At 44.2% G+C, this 10,000-nt stretch overlaps 4 non-coding genes across 4 annotated transcripts; all 4 read left to right on the forward strand.

Annotated features, from left to right (window-relative positions):
* The first annotated feature begins 89 nt into the window (after window positions 1–89).
* trnas-uga (transfer RNA serine (anticodon UGA)) lies at window positions 90–171 on the forward strand. Its single transcript has one exon. It is a non-coding gene; the product is annotated as a tRNA-Ser (tRNA).
* A 1,009-nt stretch (window positions 172–1,180) lies between these two features.
* trnas-cga (transfer RNA serine (anticodon CGA)) lies at window positions 1,181–1,261 on the forward strand. The gene has a single exon. It is a non-coding gene; the product is annotated as a tRNA-Ser (tRNA).
* Window positions 1,262–1,479: 218 nt separating this feature from the next.
* trnas-uga (transfer RNA serine (anticodon UGA)) lies at window positions 1,480–1,561 on the forward strand. The gene has a single exon. It is a non-coding gene; the product is annotated as a tRNA-Ser (tRNA).
* A 431-nt stretch (window positions 1,562–1,992) lies between these two features.
* Window positions 1,993–2,074, forward strand: trnas-uga (transfer RNA serine (anticodon UGA)). Its single transcript has one exon. It is a non-coding gene; the product is annotated as a tRNA-Ser (tRNA).
* The last annotated feature ends 7,926 nt before the right edge of the window (window positions 2,075–10,000 follow it).

A 10,000-nucleotide genomic window follows, 5' to 3' on the forward strand; every position in this document is an offset into this window, starting at 1 on the left:
GCTTTTCAGTAGAAAGTCTAGTCTTTACAGAAGTAAAATGTACAGAATCAGATAGCCGACTGGTTAAGTTCTGGTTTTTAATGTAGCAGGCTGTGATGGCCGAGTGGTTATGGCGTTGGACTTGAAATCCAATGGGGTCTCCCCGTGCAGATTAGAACCCTGCTCACAGCGCTTTGACAAACCAGTCTTTATTTGCAACATGTCATTGGAGACTTGATATGGATAATGTTTGCTTAATGCATGGACTTGTTCTTTGATTCAGGTGCTCAGAGTATATCTGCATTGTTAAACAGTTAAAATAGTCTCTTCAGTACAGAGACTGTTGTTTGTATTAGATTTATGATGGAAATTCTGAGAGACAGGTCGGTATGTCCTCAGACTTGAAACCCCATGGGGTCTCTCTGCTCTTTTTTAAATCTTATTCTCAGTGAATAGTCCACTTGTACTTTCTCTGCACATAGTTTTTTGACTTGCACATTAAACTTCCAACCTTCACAGCTTTGGAAAGGACCGAGGTTAATTGGCGCAATAAGAGCAAAATGTTGTGCCATCAAGTTTACCATTTTTCACCAATGATGTCTGTTTCCAAATCCCAATCCCTTTACTTGCATTCCAACAGCTGCAATGGCCGAGTTCTTTAGACTTTGGACCTGAATTTCAATGGGGTCTCCCCACCCATGTTCTTAACTTGCTTGAAGCATATAGCCCACTTCTGCTTTCTCCTCATCAATTTCCTTAGATTCCTGTGATGGCTAAGTGGTTTAAGCATTGTAATTGAAGTCCAATGTATTCTCCCTGTACAGTTTTCAACTCTGCTTACTGGGCGATGATAAAGTCGACCTTTAATAATTGGGTCTATCTCCTTTGAATTTAAATTGTCCTTACTTGTCCTTGCTTTATGTGCTTAGAAAATTGCTTTTTTTAAACTTTGCTTGAAAAAAAAATGTTGGATTGAACCCTGCGAGCACCGGTTTGAACAATCCAGTCTTTATTTGTAACATGTCATTGGGGACTTGATATGGATAATGCTTGGACATGTCCTTTGATTCAAGTGCTCAGAATTGATCTTCCATGACAAACGTTTCAAGTAGGCTCTTCAATGGCGTTAATCTGGTCACTTTAGAGGTAAAATGGACAGAACGAGATAGCAGACTGGTCTGGTCTGTAGGTAACAGGAGAAGCTGTGATGGCCGAGAGGTTAAGGCGTTGGACTCGAAATCCAATGGGGTCTCCCGCGTAGGTTTGAACCCTGCTCACAGCGCTTTGACAAACCAGTCTTTATTTGCAACATATCATTGGAGACATGATATGGATAATGTGCTTAATGCATGGACTTGTCCTTTCATTCAAGAGCTCAGAATAATTTTCCCTTGACAAACAGTTCAAATAGGCTTTTCAGTAGAAAGTCTAGTCTTTACAGAAGTAAAATGTACAGAATCAGATAGCCGACTGGTTAAGTTCTGGTTTTTAATGTAGCAGGCTGTGATGGCCGAGTGGTTAAGGCGTTGGACTTGAAATCCAATGGGGTCTCCCCGCGCAGGTTAGAACCCTGCTCACAGCGCTTTGACAAACCAGTCTTTATTTGCAACATGTCATTGGAGACTTGACACACATATGGATGATGTGTGCATAATGCATGGACTTGTCCTTTCATTCAAGTGCTCAGAATATGTTTTCCTTGACAAACAGTTCAAACAGGCTCTTCAGTAGAAGGTCTAGTCTTTACAGAAGTAAAATGTACAGATTACTGTGAGCAGGGTTCAAATCTGCGCTTGGAGACCCCATTGGATTTCAAGTCCAACGCCTTAACCACTCGGCCATCGCCGAGGTCAGAATATAATTCCTTGACAAACAGGTTCTTCAGTAGAAGGTCTAGTCTTTACAGAAGTAAAATGTACAGAATTGTACAGATATCAGACTGGTTAAGTTCTGGTTTTTAATGTAGCAGGCTGTGATGGCCGACTGGTTAAGGCCTGGTATTTAACATAGCAAGCTGCGATGGCCGAGTGATTAAGGCGTTGGACTTGAAATCCAATGGGGTCTCCCCGCGCAGATTCGAACCCTGCTCACAGCGCTTTGACAAACCAGTCTTTATTTGCAGCATGTCATTGGAGACTTGATATGGATAATGTTTGCTTAATGCATGGACTTGTTCTTTGATTCAGGTGCTCAGAGTATATCTGCATTGGCAAACAGTTAAAATAGTCTCTTCAGTACAGTATTAGATTTATTATGGAAATTCTGAGAGCCAGGTGGGTATGTCCTCAGACTTGAAACCCCATGGGGTCTCTCTGCTCTTTTTAAAATCTTATTCTCAGTGAATAGTCCACTTGTACTTTCTCTGCACATAGTTTTTTGACTTGTACATTAAACTTCCAACCTTCACAGCTTTGGAAAGGACCGAGGTTACTTGGCGCAATAAGAGCAAAATATTGTGCCATCAAGTTTACAATTTTTCACCAATGATGTCTGTTTCCAAATCCCAATCCCTTTACTTGCATTCCAACAGCTGCAATGGCCGAGTTCTTTAGACTTTGGACCTGAATTTCAATGGGGTCTCCCCACACATGTTCTTAACTTGCTTGAAGCATATAGCCCACTTCTGCTTTCTCCTCATCAATTTCCTTAGATTCCTGTGATGGCTAAGTGGTTTAAGCATTGTAATTGAAGTCCAATGTATTCTCCCTGTACAGTTTTCAACTCTGCTTACTGGGCGATGATAAAGTCGACCTTTAATAATTGGGTCTATCTCCTTTGAATTTAAATTGTCCTTACTTTATGTGCTCGTCCCACGATTGAAGTGCTTAGAAAATTGCTTTTTTAAAACTTTGCTTGAAAAATAAATTCAACTAGGCAGTTGAATTTGGATACTTTTGTCCTTGTGTGAGGTAACTCAGAAAGCTGTGATTGCAGAATGGTTAAATCGTTGGACTCAAAATCCATTGGGGTTGCCCAGTGCAAGTTTGAACCCTGCGAGCAGCGCTTTGACCATCCAGTCTTTATTTGTAACATGTCATTAGGGACTTGATATGGATAATGCTTGGACATGTCCTTTGATTCAAGTGCTCAGAATTGATCTTCCATGTGTCATATATACATATTTTCATACACATAGCTCATATATTATACAGCGCCAAACTTATCCGCTTGACTCAAGTCATTGCACGCACCCCTGTCCAAACAGGAAGCACCCTACCCCCAACCTTAAACTGCCCCTCTCAGTTCTCCCTACCTCACGATCCCCTGACACACAAATACCTTCTTGCATAAACACACACACTCCATTTCCCCCTCTACTGGTCGGGTGCCCAGAGCAGAAGATTCTGCTGTGCACCATTGGGGCTCCTGCTCTGGCTGGAGCAGGTCCGCCTCCAACCCTTCGGGACCATTCAGAAGGCGACACGACAAGACTCCACCTACATCATTCTATGTATAAAAACTGTTGTAACCTTTGTCTAAGCCCTTTTTCAGCTAACTCCATTTGAGCTATATGAATCAGGTCCGTGCACGTTAAAACTGCAGGACAAGATATCTTTTGACTCAATAAACTGCCTTTTTGTTACAACTGAAATCCACTCTGTCCAGCGTCCATGATTTGGTCTCACTCTCCTGTAAGTTAATCATCAACAGAGGTAGCAGAGGATGGTTTAAACATCTGAATTCAATCTAGGACAAGTTGATGTGAGAGAAGACAAATCATTGGGTGCAAACCAAATGGAAGGGTGACCTCTCGCTAGGAGTAATCGGCCATTCAACTTGCCTCAGGAGACTGATCAGAGCGCTCGACATAAAAGGTAAGCAGAGCCTGTTAAATCAAAATCTGCATATTGTATCTTAGCCTACAACCAAATTTGGTATTTATTTGAATTGCTGTTAAATTGCTTTTAAGAAATCAAGGCATGGTTAAAAGATATCTTGCGTAAATAGAGACTGGTTAACTGAATCTGCATGTAAAATATCCTATTGAATAAGTGGTATACTGTTTAATTGGTTATGTTAGAGGTGTAGTTAACAGATAATTAACTGAATCTGCATGTAAAAGATCCTATTAAATAAGTGGTATATTGTTTAATTGGTTGTGTTAGAGGTGTAGTTAATTAATAGATCGACTGAATCTGCATGTAAAAGATCCTATTAAATAAGTTGTAAACTGTTTAATTGGTTATGTTAGAGGTGTAGTCGAATAGATATAGTACATGTAAATTTGGCGTTCCACAAGACAGAGATCGGGAATGAGGTGATCATTGCACATCAAACTATAATTAATATAACCAGATTTCACGTTCCGCGAATTTGTTGTGCCCAATTCAGACAAAACATTTGTTGGGGAATGATTGCCATACTGTGAATAGATAAACGGTGTAATATTGACGGACAGTGAGCTGAATACTGTTCTTACCAGTCGCCGAGCTGTGAGTTAACCCAGCCGCCGTGCTGAATGCTGACTGGTTGTTATTTTTCCCTCTTTCTGCTGTCGGTATTCCCCAAGAGATAGAATTATTCTGACAATTGTTATAGAACCGTTTGAATTAACTAATATATTGTTCCAAAAGGTGATTGCTGAATTATTTTTGGAAAATATTTAAATAATTCACTGAACAAATCCGAATAAAAAATATCGGTTCCCAAAGTGATAAAATTATTCTGACAATTTATTTATTTATTTTTTATTTATTTTACCTTTATTTAACCAGGTAGGCAAGTTGAGAACAAGTTCTCATTTACAATTGCGACCTGGCCAAGATAAAGCAAAGCGGTTCGACAGATACAACGACACAGAGTTACACATGGAGTAAAACAAACATACAGTCAATAATACAGTATAAACAAGTCTATATACAATGTGAGCAAATGAGGTGAGAAGGGAGGTAAAGGCAAAAAAGGCCATGGTGGCAAGGTAAATACAATATAGCAAGTAAAACACTGGAATGGTAGTTTTGCAATGGAAGAATGTGCAAAGTAGAAATAAAAATAATGGGGTGCAAAGGAGCAAAATAAATAAATAAATTAAATACAGTTGGGAAAGAGGTAGTTGTTTGGGCTAAATTATAGGTGGGCTATGTACAGGTGCAGTAATCTGTGAGCTGCTCTGACAGTTGGTGCTTAAAGCTAGTGAGGGAGATAAGTGTTTCCAGTTTCAGAGATTTTTGTAGTTCGTTCCAGTCATTGGCAGCAGAGAACTGGAAAGAGAGGCGGCCAAAGAAAGAATTGGTTTTGGGGGTGACTAGAGAGATATACCTGCTGGAGCGTGTGCTACAGGTGGGAGATGCAATGGTGACCAGCGAGCTGAGATAAGGGGGGACTTTACCTAGCAGGGTCTTGTAGATGACATGGAGCCAGTGGGTTTGGCGACGAGTATGAAGCGAGGGCCAGCCAACGAGAGCGTACAGGTCGCAATGGTGGGTAGTATATGGGGCTTTGGTGACAAAACGGATTGCACTGTGATAGACTGCATCTAATTTGTTGAGTAGGGTATTGGAGGCAATCTGTTTGTTGACTTGGCTTTCGAAGACCTTAGAAAGGCATGGTAGGATAGATATAGGTCTGTAGCAGTTTGGGTCAAGAGTGTCCCCCCCTTTGAAGAGGGGGATGACCGCAGCTGCTTTCCAATCTTTGGGAATCTCAGACGACACGAAAGAGAGGTTGAACAGGCTAGTAATAGGGGTGGCAACAATTTCGGCAGATAATTTTAGAAAGAAAGGGTCCAAATTGTCTAGCCCGGCTGATTTGTAGGAGTCCAGATTTTGCAGCTCTTTCAGAACATCAGCTGAATGGATTTGGGAGAAGGAGAAATGGGGAAGGCTTGGGCGAGTTGCTGTTGGGGGTGCAGTGCTGTTGACAGGGGTAGGAGTAGCCAGGTGGAAAGCATGGCCAGCAGTAGAGAAATGCTTGTTGTTATAGGATCGCTTGATTTCACTAGTATATTGTTCCAAAAGGAAATCACTGAATCATTTCTAGAAAATACCTAAATAAATCGTTGAACAAATTCAAATAAAATACCGGAGAAACACACACGTGGTTGGGCGTCACATACTGATAACCCCCTTTGTATGCGAGGGTGGGGGTGGAAGAGATAAGTTTGTGCCGACACCGCGAGTACGTCCCTGGTTTCGACCAGGGACGGGCTAAGCATACAACGATAGAAATAAACACCACATAGATTGAATATACCTAAATAACGCATTATACACATTATCAGACGAACTAGATAAAATGTCTGCAGCCACCACGCCCAAACTCAAATTCAATGACTTTTTAGATCAGAGCATGATGGATAGAGCTGGAGGGAAAGAACAGTATAACAAAATAAAGTCGGTATGGGAGGGAATAAAATTAAAATGGACCCAGGCAGGTTACCTTAGCGGAGCCCCTCCTGTTGAGGAGCGGCTCAAAGCTATGCAGAGAGAGCTACAGGAAGACGTAGGGAAAGCAACGGCAAGTGAGACAGAGAGGAACAAAGCTCATTTGTTCCAAAAGAAACGGACAAGAGAGAAAGAACGGGCAGAAGCAGAGTTGAAGGTAGGGACATGGGCTATAGAGGAGTGTAGGAGGGTGCAGCCCAAAAAACAAACCAGACATGATGTGCGTGGCTACTGTGGCGTCGGGGGATGTTAAAGCCCCGCCTGCGATCTTGCCCACGGCTCCCCCTGAGGCCGCTTCTCCCTCACTATACCCAAAAATGTCAATGGAGGCAGTTCAGCCCCCGCCATACTCAAAGGGACAAAATCACCGGAGCCCGTCACACAACCCATTCCACGGTAACAACCCTTTCCTCACCAGGGCACCTCCCGCAATACAGGCCCCAGTCCAAAGCATACAGGCAGGCCAGCTCAATGGGGCTATGAGCTTCGGAATAACAGGAGGGCAGATAGAGTGAGAGCCACTCCCCACCACCAGCACTCCACATCCAGGGAACACCTCCCAGAAGCGAGAACACCAATGCAAGGAAGGAGCCTTCCCCGGAAACTCTGCCGGTTCCCTCCTGATAGATCTAGGAGGCTCTGTAGGCTCTGGAGCTACAGGTGGGTGTTTCCTACCTCAGCCACGAGAGTCAGGCAACAGAACAGGACAGCAACAGAAAGACACCCACCAGTTCAGAAATAGACTGTGAAATACAACACTTAAGGAGAGAATTAAGTGAATCAATAGCCCAAGCGAAGGGCCTGATGAATAATGAAGGCAGAGGGATGGGTGAGTACCACATCGAAGGCATGATGAAGGGAAAGGTGACTGACATGACCGAAACACAGGGGGCGACCGCCACCCGGAAGTCTGCCAGGGTGGCTGGACTAAGATCTAAAGGAGTGACCACCAGAGAAGACTGGGACCTGGAACGGGGTGGAGCCAGCATGTATCCCCTACGCCCAGCAGCTGATCCACGCTACGTAGAGTACCAACCCTGGAAAATGACTGACCTGACCAAACTGATGGAACAGATGCCCAGCCTACATGGAGGAGCCTCCGCATGGCTACACCAGCTGCAGACTCTGACCTCCGGTCTGGATCTCTGCCTAGGAGACGTGAAAGCACTACTAGCCAGAGCCACCAACCATGGGACCATGAACGGCAGCATGACAGCAGCCGACCTCAGAGACCAGCCACCCACCCTGCCCCTAGATCGTTTCAGGACCATTTTATGGGATGAACTGCGCAGATCTTACCCTACTGAAGGGAACTATGCCACTCTGTCCTCCTTCACTATCAGGACGTGGAGGAGCACCAGGGAGAGGAAGAGGAGGACCCCCACCTCTACACTACAGCCCACCAGAACCTAGCTATATGCAGCAGGAACAGCCGGAATACAACCACCCAGGATCCAGCCACATGCAGCAACAGCAAGATATGGCAGGGAACGCTATGCCCTGGCAATGAAGATGTCCCCCACCCGCTGCAGGAGAAGGGAGCCAACTTACTGAAAAAAAAGAAGAAAAAAAAACATTTTTACCCAAACCAATGAACCTCCTCCCACCCGGATCATCAACAGGTTTTGCACAACTGACAACAGATCTATCTGCGGTTGGATGTTTCTGTAAAAGACTAATTCACCTCATCCGTCCTTTTCCAGAAACAAGAGGGGGAGGAAGCAGAAAGAAGAAAGAAGAAAGAACAAAGGACTGGTGGAACTAAAGACCCTTCAAAAGGTCTCGCACATCTGGTGGCACCCTCAAATTAAAGTAATGACTGACTTATTTTGCGACGTAATGACTGACTTATTTTGTGACGAATGCAACATTTGTGGCAGCCACAACTCAAAGAAACCATATCAAACACCAATGGGCTCATACCCAGTACCTAATGCATGTTTTCAGGACATTAGCATAGATTACACAGATATCGGTGTAGACAATGTAACCAAAGGGATACGCTATCTTTTAGTCATGGTTGATAGGTTCTCCAAATGGGTTGAGGCAATGCCAACAGCAAAAGAGGATGCCAAGTCAGTCATCAAGTGGCTACAAACCAAACTAATACCCAGGTATATTGACAGTGGCTCACATTTCAGTAACAAACACCTAAGACAGGTGGAAGAAAGATTTGGCATAACCCACAGATTTGGATCTGTGTATAGGCCCCAATCTCAAGGTCTGGTGGAACGTCAAACCAAAAGTTGAAAGCTAAGATAGCTAAAGTGTGTGCAGGTTCGAAGTTGACATGGGTTGAAGTCCTGCCTCTGGCACTGATGGCTATGAGAGCCTCACCAGGAGCAGGCACCCATCTCTCTCCTCATGAGATAATGACTGGAAGAGTCATGCCTGGTCCACCAAGGGAGGGAGGTCATATGCCCGCTCTTGATGTACAACAAATTGTAATGTATGATTATGTGAAAAAACTGACGGTTCTTCTCTGCAGCACTCTCTACCCAGGTTCACAAGGTCCAGGAGGGGGAGCTGCCGGGGGACACGCCACCACTGAAGGTAAAAGTTGGAGACTGGGTGAGGGTTAAAGTCCACAAGAGAAAGTGGCTGGAACCCAGGTGGACTGGACCGTACGAAGTGAAGGAGGTTACTTCACACTCAGTCCAGGTCAAAGGTAAATCAGGCGCACCTTGGCACCACCAGCCCCAACTCCTTCCAGAACACTGACTGAAGTCTGAGCTGATTTGAGCAGCCTAATTCGATACCAAATTAAGACACTCCTGACTCAGGTGATGGAGTATCAAACTCCATCTCCCCTGACAAAGGAACCTCGCCCAGTTAGAGGGATATTTCTCTCTCCCTAGGCAAGGCTAGGAATATCTGGGCCTTTGTTTGTGATATTCCTACTGATATTTGAGGTGTCCCTGGGCACTTTCACATGGTTAATAGAACAACTATCACACCCTACCACATCACGTACACTTACCCAGTCCCCTATCCCTGACACCGTCTCTAACATCACTCACTCGAATCACTCCCGTCCCAAACGCAGAATTACATCTACAGACCAACAATGCACTCCATACAAGGTTAGAAGCACCACCTTATTGCCTAGTTTCGCTGCATAATAGAGGGGGTTTTTGTTTTCATCATATCCTCCTTCTCGTTTCTGCTTTAGTTTTCACGTCTTAAAAGATGTGAAGAGGGGGATTTGTCATATATACATATATTCATACACATAGCTCATATATTATACAGCGCCAAACTTATCCGCTTGACTCAAGTCATTGCACGCACCCCTGTCCAAACAGGAAGCACCCTACCCCCAACCTTAAAATGCCCCTCTCAGTTCTCCCTACCTCACGATCCCCTGACACACAAATACCTTCTTGCATAAACACACACACTCCATCCCCCCTCTACTGGTCGGGTGCACAGAACAGAAGATTCTGCTGTGCACCATTGGGGCTCCTGCTCTGGCTGGAGCAGGTCCGCCTCCAACCCTTCGGGACCATTCAGAAGGCGACACGACAAGACTCCACCTACATCATTCTATGTATAAAAAATGTTGTAACCTTTGTCTAAGCCCTTTTTCAGCTAACTCCATTTGAGCAATATGAATCAGGTCCGTGCACGTTAAAACT

The sequence above is a fragment of the Oncorhynchus clarkii genome, chromosome 12, assembly GCF_045791955.1.
Source record: "Oncorhynchus clarkii lewisi isolate Uvic-CL-2024 chromosome 12, UVic_Ocla_1.0, whole genome shotgun sequence".
Lineage (NCBI taxonomy): Eukaryota > Metazoa > Chordata > Actinopteri > Salmoniformes > Salmonidae > Oncorhynchus > Oncorhynchus clarkii.